The sequence below is a fragment of the Herpailurus yagouaroundi genome, unplaced genomic scaffold (assembly GCF_014898765.1).
Source record: "Herpailurus yagouaroundi ecotype Mexico unplaced genomic scaffold, PumYag 164, whole genome shotgun sequence".
NCBI classification, from domain to species: domain Eukaryota; kingdom Metazoa; phylum Chordata; class Mammalia; order Carnivora; family Felidae; genus Herpailurus; species Herpailurus yagouaroundi.
Genome location: NW_024412405.1, coordinates 16,212,379 through 16,226,177, shown reverse-complemented (window position 1 = coordinate 16,226,177; position 13,799 = coordinate 16,212,379).

Here is a 13,799-nt window from a genome sequence, read left to right as displayed (position 1 = left end):
AAAAAGAACGATGGTAAAGATGATGTTTCCCTTTGTATTAAGGTGAACACTTAGCCCATCTTCTACCGGTTGGCGGAAGCCTGGCCATCTGTTTCTAGAGTGTGATTTCTTTAGGGATGTTAGCTTTAATTAATTAATTAATTAATTTTTAAGTTCTATTTTATTTTTGAGAGGGGGGGGCAGAGGAGGGGCAGAGAGAGAGGGGCACAGTGGACCGGAAGTGGGCTCTGTGCTGATAGCATTGAGCTGGATGCAGGGCTCAAACCCACAAACCATGAGATCCCAAGTCCTGCGCTCAACCGACTGAGCCACCCTAGCTTTAATTTAAACATGATCTTGAAAAACAAAACAAAACAAAACAAAACAAAACAAAAAAACATGACCTTGAGCAGGTGCTCAGACTATTCGGAGTTGTTTATATCCCTGCAAGGATGAAAAGTGAAGGGACTCACCCATTCCTCCTTCCTTTCCCTCTGGGGAATCACGGATAAGAGGAGAGGATGGCATGAAGCCAAGTGCCATCAGAAGCCAGATTTTAATTTAGATGGCTTGACACATTAAATAAAACCTCCAGAAAAACTCCTTATTCTTGGTAGGGCTCAGTTTTCTCTCTCAGTTTCAGCGAGAGAGCAGGTGTGACGTTCCAAATTTGTAAAAATTCCAACATTTCATCGCAGTTATTTGCCAGGTAATAATTACAACAGTGGTCAAAGAGGGGGTTCTCGCCTGTTTACGAACAGGGAAGCAGATAGAGGGAGCCAAGTGATTGGCCCTAAGTTCACATGGAACCATCAGGTGCCAAAGCCAAGTCTCCTTCTTCCGGTCTCTCTAGAGGGTGCAATGAGCCCACCATGTCAGCCCAGATGTCCCCACCTACCGCGTGTCCAAAGCCTCTCTCGAGCCATGATTCTTATTCACACACATTAGAATCACCGCACTTTTTAAAAAAGGCAAAACCACAGCGAGATACCCATTAAGATGGGTACCAACAAACAAATAAACGAGCAAACAGAAAAGAACAAGCGTTGGTGAGGACGTGGAGAAATTGAGTCCCTTGCACCCTTTTGGCGGGAATGTAAAATGGTACAGCCTCTATTGACAACACATGGAGGCTCTTCCTCAAAAAATCAAACTACGTGTTCCAGCCAGTCCACTCAGGTACGTATACAGAAGAATTGAAAACAGGAACTCAGAGAGGTAATTGTACACCCCTGTCCACTGCAGCATCATCCGCAACAGCCAAAAGGGGGAAGTAACCTAAGTGTCCATCAATAGATGAGCGGATACACACAACGTGGCGTAATCATACAACTGAATATTACTCAGCTTGAAAAGCAAAGGAAATTCTGACGCACGCTGCAACATGGGTGAACTTTGAGAACATTAGGCTAAATGAAACAAGCTAGACACAAAAGGACAAATACCGTATGATTCCACTTACGTGAGGTATCAAAGTAGTCAAATGCATACAGACAGCCACGAGACTGGGAGGAGAGGTGAAAGAGAAGTTACTGTTTAATGGGAATCGAGCCTCAGTTCTGTAAGATGAGTTCTGGAAAAGGATGGTGGTCGTGGCTGCAGGACCAGGCCACTGTACGTAATGTCACTGAACTGAACACTTAAAAATGGCACCTGGGTGGCCCAACCGGTTACGCGTCCGACATTGGCTCAGGTCATGATCTCCAGGTCCGTGAGTTCGAGCCCCGCGTCGGGCTCTATGCTGAAAGCTTGGAGCCTGGAGCCTGCTTTGGGTTCTGTGTCTCCCTCTCTCTCTGCCCCTCCCCTGCTCATGCTCTGTCTCTCTCTGTCTCAAAAATAAATAAAAACATTGAAAAATTTTTAAAAATGGCTAACACAGGGGTGCCTGGGCAGCTCAGTCAGTTAAGCGTCTGACTCTTGGTTGCAGCTCAGGTCATGATTCAAGCCCCACATTGGAATTCTCTCGCTCCCTCTCTCTCTCTCTCTACCCATCCCGCACATGCACACACACACACACACACACACACACACACACAGTCTCTCTCTCTCTCTCTCTCTCTCTCTCTCTCTCAAAATAAATAAACATTTAAAATTGGCTAATATGGGGGCGCCTGGGTGGCGCAGTCGGTTGAGCGTCCGACTTCAGCCAGGTCACGATCTCGCGGTCCGTGAGTTCGAGCCCCGCGTCGGGCTCTGGGCTGATGGCTCAGAGCCTGGAGCCTGTTTCCGATTCTGTGTCTCCCTCTCTCTCTGCCCCTCCCCTGTTCATGCTCTGTCTCTCTCTGTCCCAAAAATAAATAAACGTTGAAAAAAAAATTTAAAAATAAAAAAAAAATGGCTAATATGATCAATTTTATTTTATGTGTGTTTTCTCACAATTCAAAAATAATTTTTTAAAAATACTGGTGCCAGGCCCAGACCACGGGAATGAGGCTCTCTGAGCGTGGGATCAGGGCTCTGGCCTTTTGTAAAAGCTCTTCGGAGTTTTCTGCTGCACAGTGAGCATCGAGAAGTTTCGCTCTAGAACCACGGGCCCCCACCCCGGCCGTGCTCCTTGGAAACACTCAACTTCGAGACCCAAATGTCGCTTGCTGGTTTCAGCCAAAATAAAAACGAAACTCACTGGCATCACCTCCTGTGAATATTCTCTCGAGCATATTCTTCTTGGAGAAAAGAAAAGAAGCTTCTGTCTTGGGTTTGCCGACAAGAAAGACTCTTCTGTGTGCTCATTCTATTCTGAAACAAACCTCACTCTGAATTCTCTGACCCAGAGAAACAAGCGCTGGTATCTGGAGAAAGCAAACGGATCCCAGGCTCCAATCGAGGGAAGAATGCCTGGGGAATCAGAAGAACATTATGGCGTTGTATAAATTTCTGGTGAGGTTTCAGCCTGCAGCATTGTCCTGAATTCTATGCAAAACACCAGGGATGCTGGTGAATTGGACGGCGACTTGGGTAATCACGGGCCTCGGGCCTGACTGTGATGATGACGTTAGAAAAAAAATAGGTTTACGGGTCGGAGGAAGAGAGGAAAGGAAGGAAGAGGTTTATGGTGCCAGAGGACGGACGAGAGAGTGTCGCAAAGCATCGGAGAGGATGATACACTCTAAAGCAATTAAGTGTATGTTCCCTTCTGCAAAGAAGTGGCAAGGAATTCGGTTTAGGTCTGAGAGAGGGAAGGACCCAAGGGGCGGTTTCGACCCGCAAAGTCTTTTGTCTTTGCTACCGGTGTGGGGGTGGGTGTCTCCTTCTCATCCCGGCTCTTGCTATCTTCACATTAGCAAGTCGGGGGCTTTGTCTGAGGCATTATTGTCCAACAGAACCTTCGGCTCTCGTGGAAAAGTGGCAGTGGTGTGCGGGAGCCGGTTTTTACTGGCTTGGTGGGGTTGATTGTTTTATTTTCAGGAATCTTATGAGCTGGTTGTCAAGCATCATCATCGTTTAAAAATTAAATTCCATAAACATGTCAAGTGTTATAGTAGAAATAAAGGTAGTAAATACCCCAAACTCATTACGTCTAAATTATTTTACTATTCTGTATGCACTGAGGTTTGGGGCTGTCGGATAGGGTAGCTGCTAGCCACGCAGGCCCAGTGAGTACTTGAAACTGAGAAGTGTGACCAAAGAAGAGAATTGAACATTTCATTTAATTTAAATTCATTTACATTTAAATAGCCACAAGTGGCTGGTGGCTACCATAATGGCCCTGCAGATCTGGGGTCTTTGCAAAAAGCTGTGTATCTCATTGATGACCGTTAGAAGAGCATTTCTTTCAGTTGTCGAAGGGGTATCTTTCTCTTTCATTTCAATGATTTGGGTTTTTATTATCCTTCGGCTCTGACCTCAAGTTGCTTGGGAGGGCGGTGATAGAGGGAGTGGTAGTGACAGAAACAGAATTCACTCCAAATGGAATGCTTGGTGCTTTGCGAGGCCACATGCTAATGCCAGCAGAAAATGTTTTAGACTGCTGTCATGCCCCCCATGAGTGGACGCCAACAGACAGCATACCTGCCTGGCCCGGAGCTGACTTTGGATGCCGGGGGACACGGACGGGCATTTCTGAGCTGTCCTTAGGGTCTAGGAACAACACCAGACTCCTGAGATGCCGAGGGGACTCCATCTGAGATCCCCTACCTCCAAAACCACCACACTGGGACTCAGTTTGCAAAGGAAGTGAGTTCGGCTGTCCCACCCCAAGGTCAGCCCTGGTCAGACGGCTGGGACGTGCTGGACAATTAGCACCTAAAGCTATTGCCTCCCTTGCGCTCAGCCCATTTCCCGGTCCCATCCTCCCCGGGTAGCTCCCTGCTTTCATTTCCCGGGCAGGTTTCAGAAAGGATGCATTAAATTATAATCACTCCTTGTTTTGTGAGAGCAGCCTTTTGTGACCAATAATGACTGTAATGAGAGAAAAGAAAAAGGGAAAATGGAGTGATTGGAGCTCGCCGGGATGCTTTTGCTGAGCTGTTTGTAAAGCAACACAGACAGACGATTGAGGCCCTTTTTTGCGCGTTAATTTGTATCTGTGTTTTCATTTGTCCCTGAAAGGTGAGCCTGCTTATTAGGCATCTGCTAGACGAGAGAGACCCATCTAGTTAACCGAAGGTGGGATCACCGATCTGCCAGTCACGTGACGACTCTGCCTTCTGCAGCATTGCCTCGCCAATCTTGTTTATAAACGAGTCGGTTCTGTGAGCCCTGCTATGTGATTAAAGAAAAACTACATCTGGGACTCTTCCCATTAATCCTCTGACATCCTAATAAAGGTGCCCCCTTCTGCCTAACCCCAGAGCTTCAGGCTCTTTGTGATCATCCGGACCATTGAAACAGCCCCTAACATCTTCCTAAAGAGGTAGTGATCTAATCATAATACTCCCATGGTCTGAAATCTTTAGTGGTCCCCCACTATCTGTGAGCAGCTAAAAATGACTTTCAAGGACCCTTGTGGGGCTCACTTCACATAACTGTGATTAGATGGTAAGTTCTCTGAGAGCAGGGACTCTATATTGCTCAGTTTTTTAGTCCTAAGAGCCCGTGGCAAAGAGCCTTGCACTTAAGAGATTCAGAAGTTGGATTCTCTGTTGGGCTGGCCTGACTCTAAAGCAAACAACAAAAACCAGAAATTCCAATCTTTTCATTAGGTGCTGTTACATGGGTGTGCAGACTTAAAAAAAGAAAAAAAGATAAACACACAAAAGTTTGTACTTTTTCCTAGAGGAATCATTTTTAATTTTTTCTACCTTTTTGAACACGTGAGCAATCAAGGGAGAGGGACAGAAAGAGAGAGAGAGAGAGAGAGAGAGAGAGAGAGAGAATCTTAAGCAGGCTCCACACTCAGCACAGAGCCCCACTGGGGGCTCGATCCTATGACCCTGGGATCATGACCTGAGCTGAAATCAAGAGTCAACCAACTGAACCACCCAGGCACCCCATTTTCAATTTTTTTTTAATAACAGAATCCTTTTACATTTTTGATGCCTGCTGTCAAAGTTGTATGTCATGGGGCACCTGGGTGGCTCAGTCGGTTAAACATTTGACTTCGGCCCAGGTCATGGTGAATTCGAGCCCCGTGTCGGGTTATGTGCTGACAGCTCAGGCAGACCTGGAGCCTGCTTCAGATTCTGTGTCTCCCTCTCTCTCTGCCCCTCCTCCACTCACACTCTGTCTCTCTCTCTCTCTCTCAAAAATGAATAAACATTTAAAAAAAAAAGCCGTATGTCAGAAATTCTAGATCCTGGACCAGCCCTAGCCCAGGTTCCTTGAAGCACATCGGAGACTGCCACATGCCTACCAGAGGAATTCCTCCGTGAAAGTGACTTGGAGCAAGAAAGAGAACCAGGCTGGAAGTCAGGCAGTCAGGTTCTGGACCTGCTCAGCATCACCCGGCTGTTGGAGCTTAGATACGTTGTTTCCCACCCTGGATCGTATTTTCTCTTCTGCAAAATGGAAACGGGGCTCAACGGTCACCAATATCTCTCAGCTCTAACTCTAATAGTCCATGATTTTAAAGGGCACCATAAGCTTTTCCAAGGACATAGAGACCCAGAATTCATTTTCTGCTTTTTTTTTTTTTTTTTTTTTTTTGCCTGTGGATCTTCCATATCAAGGGCTTTAGCACAAGTTCTGTTAGAGTCCATTCAACAGACATCTTCCCATCCCTGAAGCCATAGACTTGAAGGGTGATCCTGTGTTATTGTTGACTCTGCTGACTTCTGGCCACACCTGCTTTGCATCCTAGGCTTTCAAGCCCCCTTGTGGAACGATAGTAGGGAAGTCGCTTAGATCAAACTCTTGTCAAACTTTTTTCCTCCCCAAAATACAATCTAATGTTGATTACCCTTTGGGGCTAATTCTGGGGAATGCGCATCGTTGCTCCTGCAGTGGACCCTGTGGTTCATCAGCAGATACCCTCTCTAGAACTGGCACACACAACCCCCGGTCCTGGGAAGGTCAGCTGCTGAGGACCAACAGTTGCATCCCTCATTGGGTATTCCCCAATGTCACCGGGAATCACCTCACCCAAGACCGCGCCCAGTGGTAGAATTAAACATGGTGGCAAATTCTTTGTTACTCCCCCCATTGGGAGGTGGAGTTGAATCCCACCACTCGCCCCCCTTGAATAAATAGTCACAGCCTCTGTGTCCTGAAATGATTTCCTGAATCTCCTCTGTAACTCTTCCCTTTTTAGCCTCCTGTCACAATTGTTTAGGAAGCATCTAAGAGGTGATGGGTGCCATATAAATTCCGAGCAAAGAGACCAGAGAGTGAATTGCCCTGAATCAGCCCTGCTGCCTTTAGGCAACAGATTCGGCTATTTTTTTCCTGCAATTTCACACATGCCCAAATGTCCACAACTTGAGACTAGAAAAAGTCCTCGATATGAAAATAAAATTGAAAATTGATGCTGTCTCTCCCCTCGGATATTTTCCCCAGAGTTTTCAGAATGCATATTTGGTCCTTGCACAATGGAAAATGTATGTAAAATATAAGCTTTTCATCTTAAATTGAGGGAGCATGCTAAGAAAGTAAGTCATTCAAGAGTGATTGGAGCTCAGCCCTCTGGGGTCTGCCGGTGCCTGGAGCGACCCGGAACTGCTCGCCTGTGAGGTGCAGGAATGCGCAGGGCACCTGTGAAATTTCATTTGTCCAAGGAACTAAATCCAAAGTAACAATTTCCATGGTGTCCTTCGGACGTTGACTGTCACTTCTCTGCTACTGCACTTCATTTCACCCCACATGAAGGTTAATTTAGTATGAACCCCGAGTTGGTGTGTCCCTTCTTTTCTTCCTTGCTTTGAGGAGAGCTCTTTGTTCGGAGATTACTGGAACTAATTTCGGCCACACCCTCACTTCTCTTGGGGATGGAAGAAGGGAGAACGAGGGGCGGAATTCAGGGTGATCCCGACATCTGCGAGGCCTTGGGTTCCTGCCCTCTGGGCACCCTGCTGTTCAAGGAGATTGAGTTTGAGTGGCAGGCGTCAAGAGTTGTGGCCCCCGGGGGCTCCTGGGTGGCTCAGTCAGTTAAGCATCCGCTCAGGCCATGCTCTCACGGGTGGGTGAGTTCGAGCCCCACATTGGGCTCTGCACTGATCGTGCAGAGCCTGCTTGGGATCCTCTCTTTCCCTCTCTCTCTGCCCCTCTCCCCCACTCATTATCTTTCTCCCTCTCTCTCTCTCTCTCTCAAAATAAACTAAAAAAAAAAGAGTTGTGACTCCCCCAAACCCCATGACAATGTGATGTTCTCAAAGCATCATGAGAACCCCAAAATTGTGTCTCCCCCCCCCCCCCGAATATCTTTGAGAGGACACCTCCCACAAATGCAAGCTCACAGAAGCTCGAACTTCGGGTTTTCCAGTTCTCCTTTTGTGACCTCTCCGGGTGTACCTTGATTTACCTAAAGAGATGCTATGTATGTTTCAACGCCAAGGTGATTTTTATTGCCTTGCCTTTTTATAAATACAGACATTCAACAAAGCAGTCTGGGGAAGGTCTGGCCTAATAGAGCAAACAAATAAGAAATTTTAAAAGGGCCTGGACTCCATGTCATAGGCTCTCTGTCCGCTGCACCGCCCTCCTCGATCCCTTAATCCCACTTTTCTAGAAAATAAAGGAAGAGGCTGGAAGCAGGTCTTGGGGGTTGGGGGAACCCAAATTGCCTAGCAGAGGACCACGTGTGTTTTTCTCAGGAAAAAGGAGGTCAGCAGCCTTAATCAAACTAGCCCAATCCCTGGCTGAGATTACATTTCATAACATCTTCTGCCGCTGCCCTGGGATGCACCAGCTTCCACCTGTGCTCTGGGGTGTCTCTGAGGGGCTTCTTAGAGAACAGAGAATTACCTTTCCAAGCTCCATGCACTCCCAGTGGCCTTGCTTCTCGGAGAGAGGTCCGAACGGGCAGCTGGGCGTCAGCCGGGAGCTTGTGGAAAAGCTGCCATCTCAGGGGCCACTCGGCCTCCTCCGTCAGAGCGTCTTTCACAAGTGCCCTCATTGAGTCTTTCGCACATCAGAGTCTGAAAAGCGCTGGAATATAGGATCCCTCCTTACCAGTCGCTCCTGCCACAGGATGTCCTGCCATCGCTTGCACCGCTGTCTCCACTTCTGTCCTGCTCTGTTTCTGCAGCCGGATGTTACCGCTGGTCTCCACCGTTATCCTCGTGGAGCCCCCTGATGCCTCCTGAGCCCGGCACGCAGGGTTCCCTGAGACCCGGACCCCAGCCGCCCTCCAGCCTCATCTGTCTGGCTGCGGCTTTGTGAACCCACACATTCCATGTGGATTCAGGCCTTTGGGCCTTTGCTCTTGGGATCTCAGCCGAAAAACCCTTCCTGCCCCACTGCTCATCCCTTAAGACTCAGCAAAGTCTGGGGGCGCCCGGGTGGCTCAGTCGGCTGAGCGTCCGACTTCAGCTCAGGTCATGATCTTGCGGTCTGGGAGTTCCAGCCCCACGTCGGGCTCTGTGCTGACAGCTCAGAGCCTGGAACCTGCTTTGGATTCTGTCTCCTTCTCTCTCTGCCCCTCCCCACCTGTGCTCTGTCTGTCTCTGTCAAAAATAAATAAAACATTTTTAAAAAATTAAAAAAAAAAAAAAAAGACTCGGCGACGTCTGGAAACCGGGTGGCTAAGCGTCTGGCTTTGGCTCAGGTCATGATCTCCCGGTTCATGGATTCGAGCCCCGCGTCGGATCCTCTGTCTCCCTTTCTTTCTGCGCCTCCCTTGCTCACCACACACACCCTCTCTCTCTCTTTCTCAAAAATAAATAACATTTTTAATAATTAATTAATTTTTAAAAAAGGACTCAGCTGAGGTCTCACTTTAGGAAGCCCTCCACAGCCTGTGCCAACCTAACTGCCAGGGTGCACAACACACCCAGGTACACTCCAAGCTGGGTTAGCCACCCCTCCCCACGCTTCCATGGTTCCTGGGGCATAGGGCTCTTAGTGCATCCCATGCTGTCTTACAATGGTCTGCTCTGACATAAGACCCTGAGGGCCTGGAGGAGTGAGGCCGTCTTAGGGTCAGTGTAGGATAGTGATGAGTTTTGACTCTGGGGTTGGCTATCTGGCATCACGTCCCAGCTCTGCCACTCACTAGCTGTGCAACCTTGGATGAGTTACTTAACCTCTCTGTGCTCCGGTTTCATCATCTGTAAAAAGGAGTCATTTGAGGTATCTACTTAATGAGGTCGTTTTGAGGATGAGATTAGTTGCTGTGCAAGAGATGTTATGATATGAACATGTTTGCCAGCACTTTTTGGTCATTCAGGTTTGAACCCCCAGTGACTGCCCGAGTGCCTGGCGTAAAGTAGGTGCTCCATAAATAAAATATGGACTGACTGAATGTTTTATAGTGCTTATTCGGGTTTTATCTTATCTGGCCAACCAAACCCAGGACCTCTGTGATATCCATACAGTTTGCCTTATTAGCCCTATGTAATCAATGAGGAAGGGACCTGGAGAGGTTCCCTTGCCTAAAACCTCACATCTAATTCAAAGTAGGGGCAGGACACTGATCACTGGTGCAGGATTAATACTTCTGACCTTAAATCTGTCTAATGGGAGCATAGTGAATTTTAAGAGTAGGCTTATAGTCATGAAAACTTTTTTTTTTTTAAAGTAGGCTCCATGCCCAAAGTGGGGCTTGAACTAATGATCCTGAGATCAAGAGTCACATACTCTGGGAGTGCCTGGATGGCTGTCAGTTGAGCGTCCGACTTGGGCTCAGGTCACGAACTCAACTGCTCGTGAGTTCGAGCCCCGCATCGGGCTCTGTACTGACAGCTCGGAGCTCGGAGCTTGGAGCCTGCTTCGGATTCTGTGTCTCCCTCTCTCTCTGCCCCTCCCCTGCTCGTGCTCTGTCTCCCAAAAATAAATAAGAATATTTTAAAAATATATTAAAAAAAAAAGGGTCACATGCTCTACCAGACTGAGTCAGCCAGGTACTCCGAGTCATGAAAACTTTTATCCTAAATTTCTTGTTACAAAGACCAGTGGCCACGCCTGTGCCCCTAGAGAGTAACCCTTCTTTCCATCCCTATCACCCAAAAGATACTTCTGCCAATTTCCATCCCAATTTTAAAGCGTTTGACAGACAAAATCCTCAGGATACGACATACCAACTTGACAATTATTTATTAATACTGGGAATTAAAAAGTACACTGTAGACTGATAAAAACTGCCTTTCTACATATTCATGGGATGCATTTTCAATAGTGCAAAGAAACTTCTCATAAGCACAATGACCGAAAGAGGCCAGACCTCCTTATTCATTTATTTGCCTTAAATTCATTTTTGTTCTGAGGATGAAAATGAATACTCATATAGTACACCGGCTGTAAATACTCTGTTTTGTTTTTAACTGAAAAGGAAAAAAAAATCAACTTTCATTTGAATACTAAACCATCCAGAATATCTAGCTGAAAACATGTTTTTATTATTTGCATTCTTAGGTTTGGCTTGTCATGCTTCTGGTACTGTGATATCACTCACAGTATTTTTTCATTTCATATATTAATATTTAATATTCTTTAAACATTGTTCAACCTTAATGGTTGTCTAATTTCTGTTTTTCATCCACAGAGAAGCTATTAATTTATGAGCATATAGGGCAGTAAGTAATAATTTGCATGAATGCCTTGAGCAGATATGCTTTCCATAGGCCGCCCATAGCATAGACTCTGGAAGGAATGATACCATCTATTGGCTAAGCTCCAATGAACATTGCTTTACAAGAAGCCGGAAAAAAAAAAAGTTTTTTAATCCATAAAGAAGTCTACTAAGTGAAAAATCAACAGAGATGACAGGAGCTGGTTTGTTTCTGTTCCTTTTTTTTTTTTTTTTCTTTTGTGTGTACTCTTCAGTTTTTATGCCGGGAGAGATTTCTGAAATTGCAAAGCAAACAGCCAAAGATCTTTGAAGAACTGGAGACCAGCTCATCCTTGTCTCTGCCCGGAACCTCCTCTTCCCTCCCCTCCCCCCACCCCCAGTAACTGTCAGAAGAGCGCTGTGGCCACACGTCACCAACCAAACTAACCCAAAATAAGGTCAGTTTGGGTCCAGCAAGCCAGCACCTTAGCGGTATCTAGACGCCTGAAATGCGCTCAGTGCCCCATCCCACTGGCAAGGATATTTTGCGTTGTGTAGATCGGACAAATGGTTTGGGGCAGCACAATGGGGCCTGTGTTAAATGTGCATCTTGCACTTGGAGGCACAATTGCACATTCAGAGGTGAGACAATACTTTATATTTGAAAAGAAATTAGGTTAATTGCCCTCAAAGCAATCTCAATACCTCCCTACTCCAAAAAGGTATAGGGTTATTTCCCCTTGGGCCAGGAAGTCAGCGATGAAGTCAATCACCGCTCCCATAAATCCTGGCCCCAGAATTACCCTCCCTAGTGCTAATGCATTCTGGAGTTACCTTTCCTAAAATCTGGGATTTATAGCCACCTCAGGACAGACGCCATGCTGGCACCCTGAGGTAGATAATTAAGGTAGTTACCCAGACAATTTAGAACAGACAAAATAATTTTTCCTCAATTATGTGCATATTACAGTTAGCCTTTCCTTTTCAAGTAGCTATGTGATTGTTATAATTCTCTTTTTTAATTTTTTCCCATGTTGAACAAGCCTTATAGGTAAGAGTAGAGGTTTAATACCATTTCGAATTAGTGCCCATGCTAATAAAATCTCATCTCATAATCCGGTATTTTGACATTCAAAGAGCATATTTAACAGAAGCAACAATTTTCCTAGCTGTTCAGGAAGTTAAAGGATCTTTCCAACGCCAGGAAACTCAAGACTCTGCAGTTTTACACCAGGCTCTAAAGAGTCATTCCTGCCCCTCATTTCTCTCGTGCTGAATTTATATTGAAGCTACAGACTTTCCAGACGTGTTTTTCCCTATTAAAATACTGAAACAAAATGAGTACAAATTAGTACACAAAATTAATGCTTAAATTCTGAGCATACATTTTTAAAGCCTCATTATTTTGGATCGGGGGACGGGGGCTGAGTTTTGTTGGTTAGTTGTTTTTGACTAGAATTTTTATGAACCAAGAAAGCATATTTGGGAATAAATTTATCCGTGGATGAATGTACTGCTGAGTATATAGCAAACTGTGACATTAGTTCCTCAACCTATTGTCCATTTATTATCAAAAGAGTTCTGCCACTTGACGTTATGTAACATAAATAGCTTAGTTTAAGACTTATTAAAGATTGAAGGTTCTATTATTGAAAACATAATTATTAGCCTACGGTACGCTAATTTAGCATAGTTTACATAAACTGAGCGTATTTCCTTTCCTGTAAATAATAAAAATTTTCAATAGGTTCTCTTCTATCATGAGCTTTGAATGCAACACGACCGCCGTTATGATGCTAAGCCAGCCATAGAGAGAGAAGCCACAAGGCTAAAGGCGCTGTCTTTGAAACAACCTCATTTGTCACTGTTCAAACCCAGGACAGGAGCATCTTAGACTTTGCTTGTTTAGGGTAGGGGTTGTCAGGCAGAGTCATGACGCACCATGGTGTCAAGGTCAGTGTTGTTAAATAATAACAGTAATGACAATAATAACTGTGAAATGATTTTTTTCTGGTTTTTTTTTTTTTTTGTGGGGGAATAGGAGGAGGGTGCTGGTAATCAAAGCAGAGGCCGGACCAGTCCCTAAGAGCTTCACTGTCTCTCTCGAGTCTGAAAAGCTGCCTCGAGTGGCATCCCTGCTAAGTGCCCAGGGACTTGCAAAGGGTGCCAGGAATCACATATAACCTGCAGCCCAGGTCACCTTGTCACAGGCCGTTGAGCCAGGCCTGGGGGAGTGCAGTCTGTGGTCAGGGCCCCTGTGTTTGGCGGTGTTGGCTGCGTGGCCTGATTTCAAAGTTACTTCCATGTTCTTTTTCATTTTACTGATGGATAAAATTTTAATAAGTAAGAAGCCCGAGACAGACGACAAGATACAAATAGGGTATCCTCACTGTGCTATGATCAAGAAAGAGGCCATGGACATTCCTCTTGGTACCAAAGTCAACGCAATAATCTAAATTAAGTTTTTAACCATTCTGAGTATTAATAAAAACACATGAGAACAAGATACTCTGGGTGTCATTTTAGCAATTAAATGTAAATTGTAAGTGCTTATTTTCCAACAGTATTTGCCACATACTTTATTAATATTACCTGGAGAGGGAAGATCTAAGAGAAAAAAAAATCAAGATTCCTTTTAAGGATCAACATTTCAAAATTTGGGTTAGTGTATGTATTTAAGTATTTCTTCCTCATAAAGAGACAGGATTTTTTTCTTTTGAGACATTAACATTGGTTAACT